General features: G+C 43.7%; 2 long non-coding RNA genes across 3 annotated transcripts in view; one reads left to right on the top strand and one right to left on the bottom strand.

Moving 5' to 3' along the window:
- LOC309542766 overlaps positions 1 to 21,386 on the bottom strand; it is a 142,963-nt gene extending 121,577 nt beyond the window's left edge. For both annotated transcript variants that reach the window (XR_014224409.1, XR_014224410.1), the window contains exon 1: positions 21,251 to 21,386. This is a non-coding gene — a long non-coding RNA (uncharacterized lncRNA). The remainder of the gene's footprint in view (positions 1 to 21,250) is intronic.
- A 2,399-nt stretch (positions 21,387 to 23,785) lies between these two features.
- Positions 23,786 to 24,645, top strand: LOC309542814. The gene is made up of 2 exons (XR_014224454.1): positions 23,786 to 23,886; positions 24,204 to 24,645. It is a non-coding gene; the product is annotated as an uncharacterized lncRNA (long non-coding RNA).
- The last annotated feature ends 1,681 nt before the right edge of the window (positions 24,646 to 26,326 follow it).

Below are 26,326 nucleotides of genomic sequence, written 5' to 3'. Positions count from 1 at the left end.
CAAGAGAACATAATGCACAGCCCTCACTTGGCAGATCTATAAGTTGTAATGGGCGTGTTTTCATTTCAGAACATTCCTATTCTAACGCTCGCCATGTACCAGACACTACAGTTCTGCAGTGTCCCTTGTCTCTGGCAATCTTGCAAGCAAAATACTTTACATTTTTGTTCTGTAATGTGGCTGCACATTACAGCAGCCCTTTTGCAACACATAGGAAACTGGTCTTTAGAGGGGTGTTTTCTTTTTCAGATGAAAACATAAGTTCGCAACTGTGAAAGAAAATCCTGTCTGCATGGTGCATGATAATGCTAGATTTTCCAGACATCATGTTTAGTTCATTACTATGTTCAATTACTAATTAAGTCATACAGTGGTACCTCAGGTTACAAACACTTCAGGTTACAGACTCCGCTAACCCAGAAGTAGTACCTCGGGTTAAGAACTTTACCTCAGGATGAGAACAGAAATCTCATGGCAGCAGCACGGCAGCAGCAGGAGGCCCCATTAGCTAAAGTGGTACCTCAGGTTCAGAACAGTTTCAGGTTCAGAACGGACCTCCAGAACGAATTAAGTTCATAACCGGAGGTACCACTGTATTTCTCTTCCCTAGGATGCTGTGAATTTTCACAATTGCCATGAGAACTTCTTCATGAAAACAAAGCTCATTTTGCTAGCCCAGTGGTTCCACTATCAATGGACTATGGGGTACAAATCCAAGGTCTTGCAACCAAAGGAAGACTATCACATCCAATGACCATGTCATATCAGCAGTACAGTGGTACCTCAGGTTAAGAACTTAATTCGTTCTGGAGGTCCGTTCTTAACCTGAAACTGTTCTTAATCTGAGGTACCACTTTAGCTAATGGGGCCTCCCGCTGCCACCGCGCCACCACCACATGATTTCTGTTCTCATCCTGAAGCAAAGTTCTTAACCTGAGGTACTATTTCTGGTTTAGCGGAGTCTGTAACCTGAAGCGTCTGTAACCTGAGGTACCACTGTAGTGACTGCAACATGCTTTCTTTTTACTTTCTACCAGAAGTGGACAACATTTGGGCCACAGACCTAATTAGTCCACCAGCTTCCCCATTTGACCCACAAAGTGATTTTGCCAAAGCCAAAGCCAAACCCCACTTGCCCTCCATCTGACATTATACACGGCTGAGCGAAAGGGGTTTTTGAAAGTGAAAACAAAGAGCTGGGCTTGCATAGCTCCATGTGCAGTGCTTTGCAAGCCCCAAAGATCAGCTGACTCTCTGTGCAGGCAAAAAACAAAAACAAAACCCAGGTGATTAACAGGTGGGCAGCCTGGATTCTGACCTCCGCCACCCCACATGGGCCCCTTTGACAGGTGGTGTGGCTGCCCACCTGCCGATTATCCAATGTGGCCATGACATCAGGTGACCCAAGTTCAAGGAAAAATTGGAAACACACTCTAAGTGCACACCCAATCCTTCCCTTTCTTCCTTTGCAGGCATGGCTTCAAACATCCCCTGAAAGAGACGTTTCCCCTTTGCAGTCCAGCTTCAACTCATGCCAGGCCATAAAGGCAGGTCTCTTCTGAAAGCCCCATGGTCAGCATGAGTGCCCAATGAGGAACTTCTGAGAGTCGCTGATTCTAGTGCACTGATCTGCACCAAGGTGATTGCAAGCCCCACTTGCAGCAGGAATCAGCTCACTCCAGAGCCAATCCCAGCAGGGTTTGCAGCCGGTGCCAATCAGCTGATCAGAATTGACAGCAAGCCCTGCTTTGGGGTAAGATCCCGGCGGGGCTTGTACTTGGCACCAATTTTAAAAGATGCTGGATGCAAGCCCAGCTTGCCAAGAAACAATTGAAGACTCTCAATTGTCCCTTTGCAACTGAATCTTTACCTGCCTGACTCTTTGTATTACAGTGGTACCTCTGGTTGCGAACGGGATCCATTCCAGAGGCCCATTCGCAACATGGAAAGAACGCAACCTGCAGCGGCGCATCTGTGCATGCACGGGTTGCGACTCGCTGCTTCTGCACATGCGTGTGATGTCATCTTGCGCATCTGCGCATGCGCGAGCAGCGAAACCCGGAAGTAATCCTTTCCGGTACTTCCAGGTTGCCGCGGGACGTAACCTGAAAGAATGTAACATGAAGTGGACGTAACATGAGGTATGACTGTATATGACATTAGGTGTGGGGCAGGTGGGTGTGTCATGATAACAAAAACAACAACAACAACAGTAATATTTATTTATGCCCTGCCCTCCCTGGCAGAGCTGGGCTCAGGGCAGCTAAAATTACAGTGGTACCTCGGGTTAAGTACAAGATGGGTGACACCTGGCTTGAGAGCAGTACATGTGAAAAGGATCTAGGAGTCTTGGTTGACCACAAACTTGACATGAGCCAACAGTGTGACGCGGCAGCTAAAAAAGCCAATGCAATTCTGGGCTGCATCAATAGGAGTATAGCGTCTAGATCAAGGGAAGTAATAGTGCCACTGTATTCTGCTCTGGTCAGACCTCACCTGGAGTACTGTGTCCAGTTCTGGGCACCACAGTTCAAGAAGGGCACTGACAAACTGGAACGTGTCCAGAGGAGGGCAACCAAAATGGTCAAAGGCCTGGAACGGCTAAGGGAGCTGGGCATGTTTAGCCTGGAGAAGAGGAGGTTAAGGGGTGATATGATAGCCATGTTCAAATATATAAAAGGATGTCACATAGAGGAGGGAGAAAGGTTGTTTTCTGCTGCTCCAGAGAAGCGGACACGGAGCAATGGATCCAAACTACAAGAAAGAAGATTCCACCTAAACATTAGGAAGAACTTCCTGACAGTAAGAGCTGTTCGACAGTGGAATTTGCTGCCAAGGAGTGTGGTGGAGTCTCCTACTTTGGAGGTCTTTAAGCAGAGGCTTGACAACCATATGTCAGGAGTGCTCTGATGGTGTTTCCTGCTTGGCAGGGGGTTGGACTCGATGGCCCTTGTGGTCTCTTCCAACTCTATGATTCTATGATTCTATGATTCTATGATTCTAATTCATTCCGGAGGTCCGTACTTAACCTGAAACTGTTCTTAACCTGAAGCACCACTTTAGCTGATGGGGCCTCCTGCTGCTGCCATGCTGCCGGAGCACGATTTCTGTTCTCATCCTGAAGCAAAGTTCTTAACCTGAAGCATTATTTCTGGGTTAGCGGAGTATGTAACCTGAAGTGTCTGTAACCCGAGGTACCACTGTACAGTAAAAACATAATAGGGGAAAAAACCCCAATTTAAAATACAGGTTAAAATGCAATTTAAAATGAAGCCTCATTTTAAAAGTAGCCCATAGATCAAAACCATAAGGGGAGGGAAACATAAGGGTCAGACTGAGTCCAAACCAAAGGCCAGGCGGAACAGCTCTGTCTTGCAGGCTTGAGAGAAATGACCTCATGGGCCAAATTAGGATCTCTGTGGGAAGTTTCCAATGCCTTTTCTAGCACCTCCTCACTCTGGAGCACACCCAATGGGAAAAATAAAAAAGAAATATTTTGTGGGAATCCATTAGACCCCCCCCCCCCCAGCTGAAATTTACTTTTAAAAAGCCATTCACGCCGAACAAGTTTCTGCTCTGCAATTTTGGGGTGAGTGGTCACTTCCTGGTTCGCATGGAGAAGCCTTTTTCAAAAAAAGTGCACAGCATCGGGTGTTGAAATTTTGCTCCCCTACTAATTTTGCACCTAGAGCAACTGCCCCTTTGGCCCCTCCCACGCTACGCTACTGGTGGTGGTGTAAGAAGCAAAGTACACCATGCAGGGCCCAATTTTAAAATGGAAATTTTGAGCTGCGCCCCTTTGTCGTTGGCAAGAATTGGGGCTGTGGGAGGAATTGAGCTGGACCAAATCAAAATAAAACCAAATACAATGCAGTTAAAACTCCCCAAGGAGGTATATGCTAGGCAGAATTGTGTAGCTGGTCTTTACTAGAACAAAATTAAACATAGGGGAGGTACAAATCAGAATGAATGTATATCCAATGTCCTTTTAGAATGTGGCTCTTTTGGGGGGGTTAATTGTGTTATTGTCTTTAAATTGCTTTTATATAAATATTCCTCTATGCCACAGGAGCAGCAAGGATCCTAATTGCTAAAAACTGGAAAAAAGAAATGGTGCCAACAAAAAAGGAATGGCAAGACAAACTGTTAGAGTATATTGAACTGGCTAGATTAACAGAGGCAACTAGGGATCACACAAGATAAGAGTTTCAAAAAGCACGGGGGGAAATGCAGAGAATACTTCACAAAACAGTGCCCTAAAAAACATACCTGGACTTGTTTCGATTAATGTCTGCAGGAGACTTTGTGGATATTTAAGTTATAATTGGAAAAATCTTAATAATTCTTCATAAAGGAAACAGATTATAAGAAGTAAATAAGGAGGCCAGATACAGGATAAAGGAAGTCTTTTATTTGGTTGTTTGTATTGTTGTATGTTATGCTCACTGTATGTTATGTTCACGTTTAATGAGGGTGGATTTGTGTATGGGGGGTGTGGGGGTTTATGTTATGTTGTAAAAAAAAATTCCAATAAAAATTTAAAAAGCTAAATTGCTTTTATATATTATGATTTTGTTTGTGAACCGCCCTGAGACCTCTGGGTATAGGGTGGTGTGTAAATCCTATTATTATTATTATTATTATTATTATTAATAATAATAATAATAATAATAATAATAATAATACAGTGGTACCTCGGGTTACATATGCTTCAGGTTACATATGCTCCAGGTTACAGAATCCAGAAATAGTGCTTCAGGTTAAGAGCTTTGCTTCAGGATGAGAACAGAAATCGTGCTCTGGTGGCACGGCGGCAGCAGGAGGCCCTATTAGCTAAAGTGGTGCTTCAGGTTAAGAACAGTTTCAGGTTAAGTACGGACCTCTGGAACAAATTAAATACTTAACCCGAGGTACCACTGTAATATCCTCAAAATTCACAATCTTCACCCAGTTGACTCAGCTAGCAATGAAGAGATGAGCCGCACACATCGCCAGTGTCCAGAAAATGTGCCGTTTCAAACAACATGCACCTCCGTCAGTATATGTGTTTTTCAAAAATCAGTTTTGTCCCCACTTGCTGCCCCCAGTGTTTCTTTGGCCTCTTAAATGATCACACCTCTAAGCCTCATCAAGCTCATTCACAAGAAGCTTTGCTGCCTTTGCTGTTTCAAAAAAAAAGGTGCTGAATGGTTTGAATCAGTTCCATGACAATCAATGACAACCTTGTCAGCAGATTCAATGGGAAGCTCACTGCACCTCCAGAGAGGCAATTTGTCGTAATGAGGAAGGAAGAGGGAAGCATGTTGCAAGCTGTGTGTTTGCTGTGCGGCTTCCCTGCTAATCTTATCTCATTTGACCTGGAAATTCAGAGCACCTGTTACACCATGAGGAAGGCAGATCTCAGCACATGGGAAAGCTTGTGGCTCTTCATTTCATATGTTGTTCAGACCAGGAGCACTTAAGGAAAGCAGCGTCCTGCTGAGAATTTAAGCTGCGAGCAGGAGCCGTGTGTAAATTACCTGTGGATATGAATAATAGCCAAGTGAATTGAGTGCCTGTGCATTGACACAGTCATGTTTACCACTGACTTGTCTTACATGGTAATTATTCCTAAATTTGCAAGGAGGCAACTGTGGAGTTACAAACGCCACCTTCTCTTTGCTACCAGAAATTGCAATTTAAAAAAAAATCATTGAAAAAATCTGCTGCTAATTTATTTAAATTGTTAGGCATGGGAACAGCAGGGAATTCAAGGGGTTTATTGAATTTGAGCACTAGGTTGGAGAGCAAGACTTGGGAACTTATGGCCTTGCATGTCTTGTTGGACTCCAACTCCCATCTGGCATGACCAATGGTCAGGGAAGATGGGGATTGTATTCCAAAATGTCTGTAGGACAGAGATTCCACATCTGCTGGAGAGTTTCAGAGAGAAAGAAGCAGCTAGCAGCTGTGTTGGCAACAGCCTTAAGAGGCTGAACCCCAAATGCACGCCATTTGCAACACAAACTGTGGTCAGAACACCCACACTGAGATTCTGTTACTGAAACTCATTATATTAAAAAACTAACAAACCAAAAAACATGTCATTAATTGAAAGCATCACAGACACTTTTCAGGGGACAGTGAGCTTGAGCTTAACTGAACCAATAATCTACCCCTTCAAAAAGATGCGTAAATGCAACATGGAGGTCCAAGCAAAGACATTTGGACATGTTGACTTCTGGCATCATTTTGTTTCTAGGCAAGCATAAGAAAGGGAACCACCAGCCTTGTTCAATTCATTAGAATTACTTTTTTTAAAAAAAGACAAAACAAAATCTACAGGACACATTGAGGTCCCGCCTGTCAGAAACACTTTGTGGATGACTGGAGACCACGTCAAAAAGAGCTGAGAACTGGGTTCAAAAGAGACAAGCAAATCCAAAATGCCAGACTTATCCCAAAATTGATGAGCCTTCCCTTTCTGGTTTAAAACTTGTTTCTACTTCCTAACCTGACAGGAAATATGCAAGGAATAATAAAGCTTCCAAGATGAGCAAAGTCTTCTACTGGCTTCCTTTGCTGATGACCACAGCGCCTGGAGACAGGCAGTAAGGTTGTGCATCCATAGCAGTGGCCAGAGGAGCAATGACTGCTGGGAGGAACACAGAGAGAAGAAACCTCCTTCTCCAACCCCTGAAACAACTGTATTGGCAGTAGCAGAGCATGGAGGTGGGCCACAGGAGTGGTTGCCCTGGGCACAGAATTCTTAGAGGAGCAAAGTTTCAACACCTGGTGCTGCCTCAAAACAGCTTGGCACTTCTGTCGCTGGGCTCCATTGAAAATGGCTTCTCCATGTGAACCAGGAAGTGACCTCTCCAGACAATGGAACAACTCTTCTTTTCTTCTCTCTGCAGCTGCAATCTCCTGGGTGACATGGATGCCATTAGGCAGTTGAATACACATGCATAATCCTTCCATTTCCCTCCCTCCTACCCACCCACCTCTGTGCAGCCCCAGGCACTGGCAACCCACGCTATGTCACTGACACAATATGGTCGTAAACGGGGTTGAACCCTTGGTTAGAGAGGTGCAAATTAGGTCAGTTCATTTATTGGCTCCAACAGGGCTGGCACCAAGGTTCATCATCTTCAAGCCCTTGCAAGGGCCCATACTCAAGCTGATGGCTGAGGGTCAACCCCTGGACCTCTCTAGCTCTATGGCTTTTTCTCTTTGCGCTGCTGCCTGTTTACCTGCAATCTCTGAGCAAGTGAAAAGCAGCAGAAGCAAAGCCAAGGAGCAGCAGCAGCAGCAGCCTCTGCTTACCCTGCCTTCCTCCTCTGTGCCAGGGCAATGGTCAGTTGCACATGTGATGCTCTCTGGATGTTGTTGGGCTACAACATCCATTGGCCAAGAAGCTGTCAAGGAGACAGGTCAACCACGGGGCAGCAGGCACACACACGGGAGCCGCAGAATGCAATTAGCTCTTTATTAACATAAAATAACAACACAACAGAGTCCTCTGGGTCGTATTCATCCAGCTAAGACGTTGCTGAAACTGACCACTAGCTCTACCCTTCCCCCACCCCTCTAGCCTTTCATTCTGGATCCCTCCCAAGCAGACAAAGGCTGTGTCAAGGATGCAAGCGCCTCCTCTGGGTCTGTCTGGACCATTGCTCAGGAGCGTGCAGAACTTTCCTCAACTAAAATGACAGAGGGGGAGACGATCCAACGGGACTGGGACTTTCCTGCTGCTGTGTGGCAGGACCAATCCCTGCTGCCACACTGTGACTCTCAGCCTCTAACCCTGTCCTGGAATACCCTCCTTTTCCTGACGCCTCCTGATCGCTCAGTCCCCCTGCTTCTAGCTCCTCCCAGCTTGTCCCTTCTGCAGACTGCTTTTCAGTGTCCCACCACCAGGATCCAACATTCACTGTAAGTGGTCATCTGTGCCCTCCCGGGGGGGGGTGCTCTTGGGCAGGCAGTTCCCACCACTCTCCTCATCCAGCCAGTCCCTAACATCAGGGCTGATGGGAGTTGCAGTCCAACACAATCTGGAGGGTACCATGTTGGTTATGCCTGCAGTACGCAGCATGGAGTCATTTGTGTCCAGAGAGAGGGGACAAGTAATGGACAGGGCTGAGTGGTAAAAAGAAGGGGGGTCCATTCAGGGAACATTGTGGCCATTTTGCCCAATGATCTCCCCAAACCTTGGCCTGGTATTGATTCTCCCTATATGTTCCATGTACACTTGCGTACAAAAAGGTAAAGTTAAAGGACCCCTGGTGGTTAAGTTCAGTCAAAGGCGACTATGGGGTTGCGGCGCTCATCTTGCTTTCAGGCCAAGGGAGCTGGTGTATGTCCACAGACAGCTTTCCGGGTCATGTGGCCGGCATGACTAAACCGTTTCTGGCACAACAGAACACCGTGACGGAAACCAGAGCGCATGGAAATGCCATTTACCTTCCTGCCGCTGCGGTACCTATTTATCTACTTGCACTGGCATGCTTTGAACTGTTAGGTTGGTAGGAGCTGAGGCAGATCAACACCCCATTGTGGGGATTCAAACCGCTGACCTTTTGATCGGCAAGCCCAAGAGGCTCAGTTGTTTAGACCACAGCGCCACCCGTGTCCACGTACACCATGTGTTCAAACGGCAGGGTTCTCTATTTTGCCCAAAGACATGTGTTTGGAAGCCATTGTATGCAGTCCCTCTGACACACACGGAATGCAACCAGCTCAACGTTGGTACCATTGAGCCACACATGGTGTGTGTCGCAGTCTCCCTGCGACCAAAAGACATCTGTTCCCTCCATTGGTGGCGAATGGATGCACATGCATTTCCAATCTGCCTCAAACGTTTGAAGCTTCTTGCAATGTGCAAGATGGAGCTGTACATGAACCTCTGGCATGACATCTGAAAGAAATCATACTGTAGATGAATTACCCTGACAATGTCGGAGGGTTGCGTGAGGACACCCATCAGCCAGCTGCGATGAATAACTGCTGGAAATCAATGAGAACCCTCTTAGGCAGTCCTCGTTACGTGCTTTGAAAATATTTTACTTTGCACTCCGTTTAAGAATCATATCTGTCTAATGAAGGCCTTCCAAATTCAGGCAAGCACCAGAGTGCTCCCTTGGCTCTGATTCAAGTGGAGATCTGCTGTTTATCAAGAGGACTTTGTTGTGGCAACAGCTTGAAGCTACAACCCCACATCCCTGCTAAATATACTGCCGAGGGTGTCGCTTCTCTCTTTTCACCCTCCCACTTGCTTCTGAATGTTTGGAGCTCAATTTTGGACCAGTCATCAAGGTATATGATTTCGTCTCAAAACTCTCCAAAAAAAATAGACATCATGTTCTGTGGCTTTAGCCAATATAGCAATATTGGAGTTGTCCCAATGAAGTGATAGATGAGTCAGATTTGGCTTTGTCAACTCAGAAACAGTATCTAAGTTCCTTGCACACCTGTTGGAATTTTCTTAATTTTTGTGTGGTGTTTTCAAGTGAGATTTGTATCAATTATTTTTTTCCCCCAGTGAAGCACAACATCATTTCTCACATTATTATGCCGCCACTGCAGGGTGGCCTAGCAGTTTTCTCCCACTAAGTTTTTACTCAGAGTAGACCTAATGAAAATAATGCAACTAAGTTAGTCATATTCATTAATTTCACCGAGTCTATTCTGAGCTGGGCTAGCACTGGCTACAAATTGCAGTCATTTTGAAAGGAGCCTTTTTGCAACTTTGTCACTTCTGAAATGGCACAAGCATAAAAGTACGGTTGCCATACGTCCGGAAGATTGCAGCCGCAAGCAGTGTCTGGGCGGAAATTGCCGAAATATCCGGGAAAATGCAGGCGCCCATTTCATTAGAGTTGTTTTTGCCTATTTTCCTCAGAAATAGGTAAAAAAACTTCCAATTTCTTTGTGATTTTGTCAAAAAACGCTCAACAACTTTTGGGCAAAGCTTTCCTGTCCAAATTTTCACTTTTTAAAATAATGGCAACCCTAATAAAAGCCCTCCTGGATCAGGCCCAAAACCTGTTGAGTCCAGTGGGCTTTTAAAATTGTGTTTATTAAAGGATTTTCATAGTTAACAAGGGTACATACAACACAATGTTTTCAATTCATGGAGTCCCTTCTACAAGTCAGTTACATACAGCATGAGAGGTTGCTGTCACAGACATTGTGAGGTTGAGGGGAGAGAGGGGGAGAGAAAGAAGGTCTTTCACCCTCACAATAGCCAAGCAGCACCTAAATGTGCAGAGAACTCAGACAACTGTTGGAGCTTCGTGGTGCATTTGTGATGCCATTAAATGCCATAGGTAAATAGTGTCGAAGGAGAAATTTGGCTTGGTTTGCATCTTAGCACAAACCTGCCCAATTTGCAGTTCCTCGACAACATAGTTCTGAACAACACTGTTCTGAACAATGTTCTGATCAGCAGTGATGGTAGAAGATGTGCAGCAGGACAAAGAAACAAGCGAGGAACGTGAAGAAATGAGGGAGCCACAACCATTGGTCATGATCCACCATAATCCAAAAGTCCAAGAACTGGCGCAGCAAGAGAGAGGGTGAAAGGTCCCATAGGCGACAGTCATTTACCCTCACAAGATTCAATGTGATGCCATCTGCCTTATTACAAGGCAGATTCGAGGGTAAACCATATGCAGAACGAGTCTGCCCTTGCAGCTTGTCTCTCATGCCTTGTTATGCTGCCGTTTCTACAGGGATACACACTCGGTATTTATTACCCCTGCTATGCAAAAAATCTCCAAATGAATCCAAACTTCAGTGTCTAAAATCCCTGGTAGAGGACAAGGATCCTGAGATCACATTAAGGGTAACCAAATTCTGTGTGATTGCCATAAAACATAGGGAACAAGCTGTGCTATCATAATGATTAAGGCCTTAAATGATAATTTTAGGTTCTATGTTAGTGACTAGGTTTTAATTTATATATATACATATTAACTGTTGCTATATCTGTATTGTCCCTGTTATACCTAATTGCAAATTCAAACTTATCCCTATCGTGTTTTATTACTTCCTTGATATTGTATGTGGGCTGGAATTGGTCTGTGATCGAAGTAATAATATCGTTATTATGAGCAGATGCCTTTCCCTATGTCAGGTTAACCTGAAGTAGCAGAAAGGTCTCGAAGGGTGGAAGCACAGGTGTTAGCAGCCAGGTGTCATTCCAAGCTAGCGTCTGCCCCACATGTCAAAGAGATTAGACCTTCCTTGTCATCGGGTGGCAAACAGAAGAGATTCTCATTACTCAGTTTGAAATCGTGTGTTGCACTTTACTCTTTCATGCTGCCTTGGAAAAGGGATGTGATCTTTGGACAGGAGCAAGCAGGAACAAGTGCATCGCTGTGCCTCTTGACACAAGGCACATGACCGACCATGAAGTCATCTGTCCCAAGGTTTGCAACTGATATCCTGTAGGAGGAAATTATGCCCAGGTGATTACTTTTTTCCCTTCATTTTAAAACTGGACTCCATACAAATCATGCTAAAGTAGCTACTCCATACAAAATTCAACTCCATACAAATCAAATGGAAAGAATTCATTCTGGGCAAGGTAACATGCTATGATTCCCTTGCCGTAATATAGTGTATATCTGTGGTGTCCAAACTTTTTTCAAAGAGGGCCAGTTTTGATAAAGTGAAAGGGCATGGGGGGCAACCAAACTACTAACCAAAGTTGTTGAGCTTATTTTGGGATTGAAGTTGTTGAGCGGGCCAGGTTAGGCCCCCAAGACGGACTTTGGACATGCCTGTATTAAACTTTCCAGCATTTAACTCAGGGGAACTAGGAATGGGATCAAACATGATGTTTTTCCATTTGGATGGATTTCTCAGTAGGCGCCAGAACTGTATCCTAAAAACTGGAACAAAAGAAATTTATTTATCTCTGCCCCACCCCCTAACCAAAGTTCTCCAGGCTGCAGCTTTCAATATATTTATACAGTGGTACCTTGGGTTACATACACTTCAGGTTACAGACATCAGGTTACAGAAATATTACCTCAGGTTAAGAACTTTACTTCAGGATGAGAACAGAAATTGTGCAGCTGCGACACAGCGGAAGGCCCCATTAGCTTCAGGTTAAGAACAGTTTCAGGTTAAGAACAGACCTCCAGAACGAATTAAGTTCTTAACCCGAAGTACCACTGTACTGTATATTGACTGTAGTTGTGTATATTCAGTGGGTGGGAGGGCTGAACTGCAGGTTGCATGGGATATCGATGGTCGAATAGATTAAATTTAATGAAATAGTCAGAGCAGCTTGCAGGAGAGGATCTTTTTTAAATGCTTTCTCCCATGTCATTTTTCACGATCAAAATGGCAGGCTACTATTTGTTCAGCTGGGGGCTGCAGGGAAGTCAAATACCTGTGGGGCAAACAGCAGCCTGGGGGACAATTCTGGTGAGCAAAATGGTGTTGGGCAACTTCCATCTTCAGTGCTAGCAAAATGAGCTTTATTTTCATGAAGACGTTCTCATGGCAATTGTGAAAATTCTCAACATCCTAGGGAAGAGAAATACAGTGGTACCTCCGGTTACGAACTTAATTCGTTCTGGAGGTCCGTTCTTTTTTTTTTCTTTTCTTTTCTTTTAGTATATATTATTAAGGATTTTCTTGTTTTACAGAAGTGTAGTGCCTCGTATTTTTTTTTTTTATGTAACATTTTTACAAATCCGTTTCATTTGTTGAGGCATTAGGGGGAGAAGAAAAAAGAAAGAAAAAAGAAAGGGGGGTGGAGATAGGGAAGATGAATGGGGGTGGGGTCGGGTGGCGGTGTTTCTATTATGTTTAATGTATGTAGAGTTTGGTGTCAGTGTTGCTTGTGTTGTTCACTTGTGTTCCTTTGGTGGTGAGAGAGGTTGGGGTTGGCCTAGGGTGTGATTGTTTGCTTGCGATTGGCTGTGGTGATCTTTGTTTTCGTGTGTGAGTGAGGTGGGTGGGTGTTTTGGATCAGGTTAGCCATATTGATTTGTATGCTGTTGGTGGATTATTGTCATTGTGGAGGTCCGTTCTCAACCTGAAACTGTTCTTAACCTGAGGTACCACTTTAGCTAATGGTGCCTCCCCATTTTAGCCCATTAGCTAAAGTGGTGCTTCAGGTTAAGAACAGTTTCAGGTTAAGTACGGACCTCCGGAACCAATTAAGTACTTAACCTGAGGTACCACTGTACAACTGAAAGCTCCCCCTGATGTCACCGGGGGTCGTGCCATGGCCCTAGCCACCAGCAACGGCATCAGACAGGATCCATGATTACCGGAATACCCATAAAGTGGAGGGCTTTCCGATGGCCACACCCTGCCCTCCAATGCACAAACATATTCCAATGCCTAACCACCACCCAAACCAAAAGAGAAACCAGCAGCAGAATGAAAGGGAAGTGCTGCCGTGGCTGCATTTAAGCAGCTAAACCCCGCCCCCAAGCCTCCACCTGATTGGTTGGATACCTGGGGGCGTGGCGCGGCAGCCAGAGCAGCTGGGCAGGGGCTGGAACGCCCCCTGCCAACGCAGGAAATGGTTCCTGCTCACAACCCCTCTGTAAGGAGGAGAGGCTTTTACTGACAAGATAAGAAGGGCAAACCCACCATACAGTTCAACAGTTATATTTCTATTTTATCTGGGGTGCAATTCTGCCATATATATATATATATACATATACTTGCATGCTGTAGAACATGACAGAATAGCTGAGTCAGCAGGTATCTTTTGGCAGCCATACTCAGTCAGTAGAGTTCTTAATGCATTATGCAGGAACGGTAAATCTGCTTATTTTATATTTTATGCAGTCCTGGAAATGGTGGTGATTCCCATAGAAAGGAGGCTAAATATATAGTTTGAACTTTGGCTAGCCTTGAGAAAAGCCTGTGTGATTCACGACTGGCAATAGTACCCACAATAATATTTTAAGATCTCCATAGGCACAGTATTAGGGTTGTAAGTTAAGAGAGGCAGAGAGAGAATATTTGGCACAAAGTCAAAGCCAAACCATATAACATGAGTGAGGAGAGGGGTCTTCATCTTCTACCTCCCACTGCCTCCTTTAGCCAAGCATGCTTCCTCCCTACTTTGACGCTGCATACTCCTTATAGAAACAAGCAACTGAATGCTGGAATAATTCACTGTATTATTATCATCAAAGCCTTGCCCAAACCACAGAATAAATGGTAGGAACCCTGACCATTAGGTCCAGTCGTGACCGACTCTGAGGTTGCGCGCTCATCTCGCTCTATAGGCCGAGGGAGCCGTCGTTTGTCCACAGACAGCTTCCGGGTCATGTGGCCAGCATGACTAACCCACTTCTGGCGAAGCAGAGCAGCACACGGAAACGCCATTTACCTTCCCGCCGGAGCGGTACCTATTTATCTACTTGCACATGACGTGCTTTCGAACTGCTAGGTTGGCAGGAGCAGGGACCGAGCAACGGGAGCTCACCCCGTCGCGGGGATTCGAACCGCCGACCTTCTGATCAGCAAGTCCTAGGCTCTGTGGTTTAACCCACAGCACCACCCGCGCCCCTAGAATAAATGGTGCATGTTGCTAAATAGCAAACCCTCCAACATATCTCTGATGAAAATAAAGTAAAGGTAAAGGTACCCCTGCCCGAACGGGCCAGTCTTGACAGACTCTGGGGTTTGTGCGCCCATCTCACTCAAGAGGCCGGGGGCCAGCGCTGTCCGGAGACACTTCCGGGTCACGTGGCCAGCATGACAAAGCTGCATCTGGCAAGCCAGCGCAGCACACGGAACGCCGTTTACCTTCCCGCTGGTAAGCGGTACCTATTTATCTACTTGCACCCGGGGGTGCTTTCGAACTGCTAGGTTGGCAGGCGCTGGGACCGAGCAGCGGGAGCACACCCCGCCGCGGGGATTCGAACTGCCAACCTTTTGATCGGCAAGCCCTAGGCGCTGAGGCTTTATTTGATGATGATGATGATGATGATGATGATGAATATATTTATATCCTTCCCATTTGACTGGGTTGCCCCAGCCACTCTGGGCGGCCTTCAACATGTATCAAATCATAAACATTTTTTAAAAAAACTCTTCATTTTCTAAAGGTTGTATAGTTACTTAGCTCCTTGGCTCAGGGGTCACATAACTCCAACATTTCTCCAATGAAAATAGGGACGTCCTAAGAAAAAGCAGGACATTCTAGGATCAAATCAGAAACCGGGATAGCTTCTGTTAATCCGGGAATATCCCTAGAACATAGGGACACTTGGAGAGTCTGAAATAGCCTACCGACAGACATGGCAGAAATGGTGGTCTGCACTGGGCTTGATTGGCACCTTGAAATATTTTTGTATCCAACATGCCCAATAATATAGAAAGGTGAACACTGTTCAGTACATACAAGTCATACTGGTGACATCCAGTATCAAAACAGCTAGTGCTGGTTGTCTGTGGCCAAAGTTCACATAACTCTGTAGGGTTTCTTAAAGTTCACCAGTCCCTTGATTCGACTGATAGCCCAGCAGCAACTTTGCAGCACTGTCAGTGAGACGTCCTTCTGAGAGCCCTTCAGTTGCTCACTTTCTCTGCACCAGTTTCAGCTGGCTGAGCTAGAACTCAGCTATTGCCGTATTTGCATATTTTACTTTTTCTAGCGGCAGATCTCAGAAGGGGAGGGACAAGGGAGAGGATTCCTTTGTTTTGTGACAGGCGTGCCCTTCCTTTCATCCACATTTCTGGAGCACTCCTCCTTATTACATCAGCCTCCGTGAGCTGTATTGCCTGCTTGTGTAGTCATTCTGGTTACGTCAGTCTGAACGAATTGCTTTGCTTTACATTATGTTGCATAAGGCAACAGCTCTGATGCAACTCAATACTGCCTTTCAGAAATTCTCAAGAGTGTGTGAGGGGAAACAGGACACAGGAATTCCCCCTTCCACGTGGATTGAAATGTACAAGCCTTTGGAATGTTGTTTTTGTTTTCCTTTTCAGAAACGGCCCTTGAAATGATTATTCACATTTTGGACAACCTCGTTGCTGCTATTTTTATATTTCCTTTCCACATGGAGGAACAAGTCCAATGCTTCCGAAAAGCAATCATAGGGATGGGTAGGGACCTCGAAGACCATTTAATCTAAATGATGCACAAAATGATGGACATTAAGAGACATGTCTTGTAGAAATGCATATATGAGTGAATTATATTCAGAGAAATTGCTCACAAAAATGTTGTTGTTGTTGTTGTTAGAATTTATATACTGCCCTATACCCGGGGGTCTCAGGACGGCTCACAGAATAAAATCAAAATACAGTGGTACCTCGGGTTACAGACGCTTCAGGTTACATACGCTTCAGGTTACAGACTCCGCTAACCCAGAAATAGTGCTTCAGGTTAAGAACTTTGCTTCAGGATGAGAACAGAAATTGTGCTCCGGCAGCACAGCAGCAGGAGGCCCCATTAGCTAAAGTGGTGCTTCAGGTTAAGAACAGTTTCAGGTTAAGTACAGACCTCCGGAACGAATTAAGTACTTAACCCGAGGTACCACTGTATAAAACCACAAAATACATAGTAAAAAGAAAAGCAACTCAATAGCCCCCCCCCCCTCCTGAAAAACACATTTTAAAAGGGCATAGGATGTAAATCGTATCAATCAAAGGCCTGGTTAAAAAGGAATGCTTTTGCCTGGCGCCTAAAGGTGTGTAATGTTATAGCAGGTAGGATTGCATACAAAAATGGATAGCTGGAGAGAAATAGGCACAAAAGTGCTTTAAACTGATGCAGAAATGTGGCAACCTGAACTTAAGATTGGAGGGAAATGAAAAAGGGAGAGAACCCAAAATTGGCATATCTGCCCATCTCCGAACTATGATAACTATAATTGAAATCGAGAGATTCTACTTGTTCCTTTCATCCGTCTGCAAACAAAGGTGGAGATATTGTCACTGTGGCTTCTCCTCCTATCAAAGGACACTCCCAGGACAATAGAAGCTTTTTTGTACAGAGGAGGGACCATAACTAAACAGCAGAGTACATTGTTTGCATTCAGAAGTTCCAGGGTTCAGTCCCCAGTGCCTCCATTTTCAAAGGGTCTCAAGTACAAGGGCTGCTGAGCCCTTGAAGAACCTCTCCTAGTCAGTGGAGACAGTCTTGGTCTAGAAGACTCCATATCAAGTAGCCTAAGGAATGTAAGCTGGCATTAACTTCTTTCCCACTCTAGGTTCATCCCAATCATCAGTGTTTCCATTCCCCTGCAGTTCAGCTTCTGCTAAAAAATAAGTGATTCACCTTGTGATCCCGCCATGGCCGAAACTTACGTGATTAACCACATAAATATTTCAATGTGTTTCAGGGGAAGGGAAATGGGTTTTTTTAAAAAAAGACTGCAGAAAAATTCTGCAATTTTAAATCCAACATTTGTTGACTAAAAAATAATTTTAAAAACAACAAAAACAATTGTAGCAAACGCTGCTTATCTCTGCTTGCATGGATTTCCATTGCTGACCTTAGACAAATATGCCAATTGTGGGATTCCCCCCCCCCAATGGAATTTTCTGACTTCCCAAATCCAAATTATGTCAACATAAATAATACTGTGGGGTGGGATGTATTGCTTTTGTTTGTTACTATGTTGTACATTTTTGTAGTTTTCTATTGTAAACCGCTCTGTGATCCTTGGAGAGAAATGTAATAAAATTGAGATTCCTGCATTGCAGGAATCCTTTCCGACTCTACAGTTCTATGATTCTATGAAGAAACAAACATACAGTGGTATCTTGGTTCTCAAACTTAATCCGTTCTGGAAGTCCATTCCAAAACCAAAGCGTTCCAAAACCAAGATGCGCTTTCCCATAGAAAGCAATGCAAAATAAATTAATCTGTTCCAGACTTTTTTAAAAAAAACCGAAAACAGCAATTTGACATGAATTTTACTATCTAACGAGACTGTTGATCCATAAACCATGTACAATAAACAATGTACTGCAGTCACACCACCAATCAACCAATCAGTAGCTGAACTGGGTTCCACAGAGTCACAGAAACAAAACAAAAAGAACCGCAAAAGCGCAAAATAAATAGCAAAAACAGACCTCAGCGTAACACTCAAATCGGAAGTGTAACACTCAAAACAGAGCACATTTGGTTTCTGAAAAAGGTCTGCAAACCGGAACACTTACTTCTGGGTTTGCAATGTTTGGGTTCCAAGTTGTTTGAGTACTAAGGCATTTGAGAACCAAGGTCCCACTGTACAGCATTAACAATAGTATGTCAGGAAGCAGAGGAATCAGTAATAATGAAAATTTCTGCATTGCAAGGGCTTGGACTAGGTGATACTTGGGGTCCCTTCCAACTCTACAATTCTGTGAGTCTAGGAAGATACTTATATCTCTCCTTTCTTACACAGTGAAACTTTAGGCAGCATATGTCTGGTTCTCAGAGAGTCTCCTATCCCACCGCTTATCAGAAGCAAACTTAGCGGCATCAGCGTGACTCTTTCACTGCATGCGCTCATGGCATGCCCTCGTGGTCTCACGTCCTCGCAGGCCCGCCTTGAGCTTCCAACATTATGGTTCTATCCTGAAACTGGAGACACATCTGTCAGCCTTCAAAGAATTAAACTCAACAAGCTCTAAAGCAAACACAAACATTCCCAGCTCCCAACAAGAGCAATAAAAGCATGGCATTTTGCCTCCTCGGGTCATGCACACATTCTGTTTCTGCACAAATGCAGTACAAAGTTCATTTGTAAGCAGATGGATTGCTGGCGGATTGCACTATGCAGTGATATTCTTTATGAAACTATAGAATTGCTCAATTCTGTTGGCAGCCTGCACACTCTCACAAGACCTCAATAATAACACAAAGCCAGTAAAGGCTTGTTTTCAAAAACTAGCCGTTCAGCACAGAGAAACATGCGTTAAGTGCAAGCTGTCAACTCTGCCAAGTCAAAGATCGATACAATAACTTTTGCGAGAAAAATGATGACACGCAGATTAAACATTGGCTATAGGGGAATACAGACACTAGTGACCAAATACAATTTGGGTCATAAACTGAAACCATCAGTTGCTTTGAAGTATCATCTTGACCACATCACAGATCACATGACTTCGCCCAAAGAATCCTGAAAACTTGCTTGTTGAAGGTGTTTGGAACTAGTGCTCTGCGAAGGGAAATATCAGTTTCTGGGATTGTTTGGGATGTGCTTCCAATGTGAAGTGGGTGTGTCTTAAATGTATCATGCGGATCAGCCCTCCAATCATAGTGATTTGTGGGAGGGCTTAGAAACCGTTTGCTTTTCGTGTGGTTCTAGCCTTTGCCTATAAATGGCAATGAAGAGATCTCCATGTATGCCCCAAAATTCATTTAAAGCTCAAGAAGTACATTTTGACTGAAGGAGTATCAAGGGAAGAACAGTGTCTCTTAGATAAAATAGACTTCAGAAAACATGCTCCCTTTTTTGCCAGTGCTTTGCAGACTAACTGGAGATTTTTAAGGAAGATCTTCTGGGAAATAATACTGTTCTAGTTGGTGTCAATTAGCATAAGCAAAGTGTGAGAACTTCCTTTACTTTTTAAAATTGAAACCACTTGCAGAACACTACAGGCGTGATATAGACAGAACGGAGACTGACGGGAACAAAAGCAATTAAACACCATAAAGAACAGAAATCCAAGGCTGTCAATGTGGTGCAGCTGCTTGAAAATAAAAAGATATGTGTGAGTTTTCCTATATGGTGTGCTGCATGCCAAAGAACATTTTCTTGCTCTTGTCAGGTTAAAGATGACATAAAGGGGCTCAGCTGTCATGGCTATTGGATGGGGGTAGAGGAGTTGTCAAAGTTTCTTGATCCAAAGAGAATTTTAGGCAGATTTGTTAGGTCTCCAAACAGCAGCCATATCCAGCTTTATTGAGAAGGTAATATATATTTTTGGTTTATTTACTACATTTATATCTCACCTGTTTTCCAGCCTAGAACTCAAAGAGGCATACCTGAGCTTCCTAGGTGGTCTCCCAACCAGGTACTGATCATCTACCTTACTAACAGCATTCTCCTGAATTTGATAAAGTATCATTGCTCCCGCAATAATAGCCACTTGGCTCTCCCTGTCTAATTTTTCCTAAAGTCACCCTTGCTTCAGGTTTCTGCTGCCTTCCCCCCAGAATTACTTCCTTTCGTGCATCTACTTTTGGAACATTTGAATAATTTGTTCTTACAGTGGTACCTCTGGATACGAACGGGATCTGTTCCGGAGCCCCATTCATATCTAGAAGCAAACATAACTAGCGATGGCACATCTGCACATCACTTTTCGCCGCGTCTGCGCATGCGCGTGACGTCATTTTGAGCATCTGCTCATGCGCAAGTGGCGAAACCCAGAAGTAACACGTTCCGTTACTTCCAGTTGCCGCGGAGCGCAACTTGAACACGCTCAATCTGAAGCGCATTCAACCCGAGGTATGACTGTATTTGGTTTCTGCCAGACATGTACATACAAAAAAACTATTCCTACATCACCTGGTTGTTTTTAAAGTATTAAGGTTTATACAGAATGCAGGCCAGAAAGTAAAGCCTTTTCTTAACCTTTGAAGCATTACACAAGGAATGCAGGTGGCACTGTGGTCTAAACCACTGAGCCTCTTGGGCTTGCCAATCGGAAGGTTCGCAGTTTGAATCCCCGTGACGGGGTGAGCTCCTGTTGCATTGTCCCAGCTCCTGCCAACCTAGCAGTTCAAAAGCATGCCAGAGGATTTGAGCCCCACATTTGGCAAAAGATTCCTGCATTGAAAGGGGATGGGCTAGATGATCCTCATGGTCCCTCCCAAACTCGATTCCCTGATTCTCTGATTCCATGAAATCAATATCCCCCCTCCCATGGATTCAATCAATACATGAATATCTACCTTCCACACATCACATTCGTGCACATGGAAACACTATTCTGCCTCAACCCCATTTGAAACTTCCCATGTACTCATATACTCATATATATGTAAACATATACCAGCCGACATCCAAAAACATGACATCCATTCATATTCCTGCCCTGGCTTCAGTCCACAAATATCCACTGGCTTTTGTTAACTGTCTTCCAAAGGTGAACTTCCATCAGCCGACATCCACAAACATCAGTCTGCTTTAGCCTTGTAGCCTCCACCGACTTCCGAATCCAAAAGCCACTGGCTTCCATCCACCAACATCTGCCAGCTTCTCTTAGGTCCATCATGAGATGTCCACCAGCTTCCAACCACAGGTACCAGCAGCCTTCAAGCAAGCAAACCTGCCTTATTATCGCTCCCTAGCATCCCACTGCCAGAGGATTGCCTCCTTCCATTCACCAGTTTGCCGCCTCCAAGTGGAAGAAACCTGGGCAGTGCTGAATGTCACATCCATTGCCAGGTGTGTCCTGCTGAAAATAGAAAAGGGCTTTCCCCCTGGCCTGCCTGTATATCCATTTAGTTGCCAAGGGCTTTTGTGACATCACAAGGAAACCACAGCCAATGGCAACAGCTGGGGAGGCATCGTCTTCATTGCTTTGAGCCGCACAATGGCGGGTGGACCTATCCGTGATTGTGTGCTTGTTTATTCGGGACATGGGTGGAGCTGTGGTCTAAACCACCAAGCCTTTTGGGCTTCCCAATAAGAAGGTTGGTGGTTCGAATCCCCATGATGGAGTGAGCTCCCATTGCTCTGTCCCAGCCTCCTGCCAACCTAGCAATTCGGAAGCACGCCAGTGAAAGTAGATAAATAGGTAACACTGCGGTGGAAAAGTCACCAGCATTTCCATGCGCTCTGGTTTCTGTCACAGTCTTCCATGCACCAGAAGTGGTTTAGTCATGCTGGCCACATGACCTGGAAAGCTGTCTGTGGACAAACGCCAGCTCCCTCAGCCTGAAAGCGAGATGAGTGCCACAACCCCATAGTCGCCTTTGATTAGACTAAACTGTCCAGGGGTCCTTTACCTTTACCTTACATGAGTACTATTCATTGGCTTATTTAGATATAACTTTAGGATATCACCAAAATGCTATGCGCGAATGGGTCAGCATACAAGATAAGTATGTTTAAATCCAACAGGGCACATACAGAAAGCTTATATTACATATACATTGGCTTGTATTCAAAGTAGCACTACATGAACGTTCCATCATTGCAAGGATTTCTGCTTTCTCAACAGAACGTCCTGCCCTCTTCTTCTTCTCCTCCCCCTCCCCTCCTAGATCTGTTCTAGGGGTTTCCCCAACCCTCTGGGAAAGATTTGGGGAGGACGTGGGGGGGGTCACATGGGATGAAGGAGAGAAAGTCCCAGGATTCAAGTGGAATTCCTTGTGCTGATGGGATGTGTTAGTTGAATAGCACCCAGTGTATAGATCAGGCCTCACTCTCTGTTTGCAGTTGGAATTCTTTTCATTCTACTGATTAATATAAGCTTCGGGAATCTCAGCCTCCACCCACATCTTGAAAACCCTAGTGACACTTAATATCACAGCAGTTCCATTTGTGCTGCCCAAGATGCTAATGTCATAATAAATGAAAGACAGGAATAAAGGTGCACTTGAATCAGGGACTCAAGACTTCTAGTGCTCTCTAAATCTTTGTTTTTTGTTTTTTATTTTTTTTATTTATTTATTGCGTTTTTGAAAATTACAAAGAATAAATAAAAATTAATTAAAAATTACACCTGAATACACAAAAAGAAAAGAAAAAGAAAAAAGAAAATAAAAGAAAAAATACAATAATAAAGGGGGGGAGAATTAATGAGATACACAAAATTGTTCAAAGGATACGAACCATAATTTGAATATTTTATACAAAAGGCTCCCAGAAAGAAATTACATTTATATCTCTTCTTTTCTTTCTTCCCTTACAAACCCTTGCTTTCTGTTCCAGTAAACTTGCTTGAATCCCTGTTATGTTAGTTGACTTCCCTCTATCTCTCTGCAACTTCGACACTTCTCATTGGTTACCAACAATCTGTATTCCTTCATTCAAATCAATTTCCCCCCATTATATCTGTGAAATTAATCTAAGTACAACCAAGTATTATTTTTGGAACCATATTTAGTCAGGTCGTTTTGGAAGCAAACCCATTCCTTTTCTTTTACCTTGTCGCCTAACATTTCTGCCATTTTGACTAGTTCGAGGTACAACTTCAATTGCCACTCGTCTTTTGTCGGTATTACTTTTCCAGTATTTGGCTCTTAGTATTCTAGCCATGCTCTACTCAAACTTTGTGTTCCTACTATAGAATCATAGAATTGTGGAGTTGGAAGAGATCCCAAGAGTCATGTAGTGCAATCGCCCTGCAATGCGGGATTCTCAACTAAAGCACCCAAGACGATGGCCATTCAACCTCTGCTTAAAAACCTCCAAGCAAGATGAGTCCACAATCTCCTGAGGGAGTCCATTCCACTGTCAAACAGTGGAATATAGACAGCTACATCATCCGTCTGAGCCAAATATGATTGTGTGTGTGTGTGTTTTAAGACAGTTTTGCAGGTCCCCATGCTGCATTTTGGGAGAACAGATGGCAACTGTTTTTCCTTGCCTTTAATTTCTGAAGGACTGGCCTCTGGGACCTGACCGCGTTGAATTTGCAATTTGAGCAAACATGCCTGGCTGATAAATAACTTCAAGGGTCCTTCATACCTCAGTTTGCAGATGGCTCTTATTTATGCTGTTTGGCATCCCTTTCCCCAATTTTTTCATTATATAATCCTTTCATTACATCATCTATATCGCACACCTTGCACATAGTTTGGTTGTTTCCAGAGTAGCTAACAGACAATAGCACCATTCTAAGTATGTCTATTCCAACCATGGCCTGAGGCACGTAGGGTTTTAAAGGTTAAGACCAACACTGTGAATGGAGCTTGGAAACTTAGATGGAACTGTGTGGGATCGTTTCAGTACGTGCAAGGTAGGATTTCCTCACCCAGTTTCCGTTAGCAACCTAACCTGGACCCATTGCTCTCAACTAACTTCGGTTTCCAAATTGTCTTCAGACAAAGGCAGTCTCATGCAAAGTGTGCCACAACACCAGTTTAAAAACGGAGCCCATTCTGACAGGAACACTTAATTCCTCTCTCATCTTTGTAGCCGACTCCATTAGCAAAGCGGTACAAGTCCTTGTTTCCACTTCACCCAGTTCCCCACATTATTTCCCTCAGACACCCAGCTTCCTGGAGGCTTTAGCTGGCCCATTGTTTATTTATTGCTTCCCTGTTTTATTTTTAGATTCTCTTCAGCCACGATGCAATGTTTGCTGCGGCTACGAAGTTTGGGAGATGACGCCACTAGGATCTGAAGTGTCGAGCAAACAAAGTCTGCATTATGCTGTACAGATCGTGCCCTAGGTTTCAATGTTTCTCGGGTGCTCCCCAGAAGAACTGCTGCCCTATATGCATTCACAGGTGGATAAAGATTCTGCCCCTGTGAATCCTGCCGCCTGAGGAACTCACCTAACCTTGCCTCATGTTTGGGCCGGCCCTAAGTGGAGCACTTTGGCTCCTACCATAATTGCAACAGCATAGAGCCACCAGGCAGAAGGGTTTTTGTCGCAGAATGAGTCTACTTCCCACAATCTCACAATCCTTGGAGCGCCTGTGGTAGACGCAGAATGGTGCATGCAAATATAGTAGATTTTTTAGAAAAATAAATAAATAAGGCTGTTCTTTTTGTTTGTTTGTTTAATCGTTTTTTCAATACAAACATCAACCGCAAAAGACACATACAGCAAAAACCATAATAACAATAATAACACAATTTGACAATTCAGATTTGGATACACTGATATACCTATGACTACACCTTTTTAACAATATTTTCCCACCTCTCTGTATTCGGATGGCATGCATATTGTATTTGGATGGCATGCATATTTGTGGTATGATAAGGTCAAAGCACATAAAGCATTTAAAAACCATATTGTCAGGAAAGCATTGTTTAATGTCTGGATAAGATATAAGGACCTATTGGAAAACAAAACTCCAAGGTGGCTGTCACCGATGGAAGCGAAAGCTCAGAAAAAGCTCAATATGGAGGCCAAATGGCCGAAATATTGGGAAATTCTGGAACAAGAGGGAGATAGATTGAAACTGCAGAGTTTTGAGAAACTAAAAAACAAAGTGCGAGATTGGCTTCATTATTATCAGATAATGGAGGCATACAATTTGGACAAAAAAAAATGGCCTCCAGGTGGAAAAATCAAAATTAGAAACAGAACTGTTAGAACCCAAAACTAAGATTTTGTCAAAGATGTATAACTTGCTGTTGAAATGGAATACTCAGGATGAAACAGTGAAATCTGCTATGATTAAATGGGCACAAGACGTTGGACATAACATAATGATGGCTGACTGGGAACAGTTATGGACCACAGGTATGAAGTTTACGGCATGTAATGCCTTAAGAGAGAATATTATGAAAATGATATACAGGTGGTACATGACACCAGTCAAGCTTGCAAAAATCTATCACTTGCCCGATAATAAATGTTGGAAATGTAAAGAAACTGAAGGTACATTCTTTCACCTTTGGTGGACATGCCCAAGGATTAAGGCTTTCTGGGAGATGATCTATAATGAAATGAAAAAGGTATATAAATATACCTTCCTGAAGAAACCAGAGGCCTTTCTCCTGGGCATGGTCGGCCAATTGGTGCCAAAGAAGGACAGAACTTTCTTTATGTATGCCACAACAGCAGCAAGAACACTTATTGCAAAGTATTGGAAGACACAAGATTTACCCACTCTGAAAGAATGGCGGATGAAGGTGATGGACTATATGGAACTGGCGGAAATGACTGGCAGAATCCGAGACCAGGGAGAAGAGTCGGTGGAAGAAGATTGGAAGAAATTTAAAGACTATTTACAGAAATACTGCAAAATTAATGAATGTTAGAATGATGTCAGAATGAAGTTAAGTGGTTTTAGCAGTAATGTTATAAAGGTGTATGTAAAAATGGATTGTTAACAGGTGAAAATCCAAAGTTATAATATATTAAGTTAAAGGATTAAGAGAAAAACAAAGAGGGAAAGGAATTGCTGAATTAACTAACAGAACTGGAATACAAAAAAGGGAGGTGTGAGGAGGTCAGGGAAGTAAGGAAATGAAATGTAAGGCATGGAGAGACTGATGTGTTTTTTAAGTGTTTTTTATCTTTTTTGTATTTTGTATTTTTTCCCTTTTGTTACTGTTTCTTTTTTCCTTTTCTCTTTTTATTTATGTAATCCTTTCTTTGAAACTTTAATAAATATCATTTAAAAAAACAACAACAATATTCTCCCACCTCTCTCTCCTCCCCCTACTTCCCACCACTATCTGCCTTATCGTTTAAATATTCATTCCAGATTTCTTCA

The sequence above is a fragment of the Podarcis vaucheri genome (genome assembly GCF_965113315.1).
Source record: "Podarcis vaucheri genome assembly, chromosome: 11".
In the NCBI taxonomy this organism is placed as follows: Eukaryota; Metazoa; Chordata; class Lepidosauria; order Squamata; family Lacertidae; genus Podarcis; species Podarcis vaucheri.
Note: the sequence above shows the minus strand (reverse complement) of the source record. Positions and strands in the feature narration are given on the sequence as shown.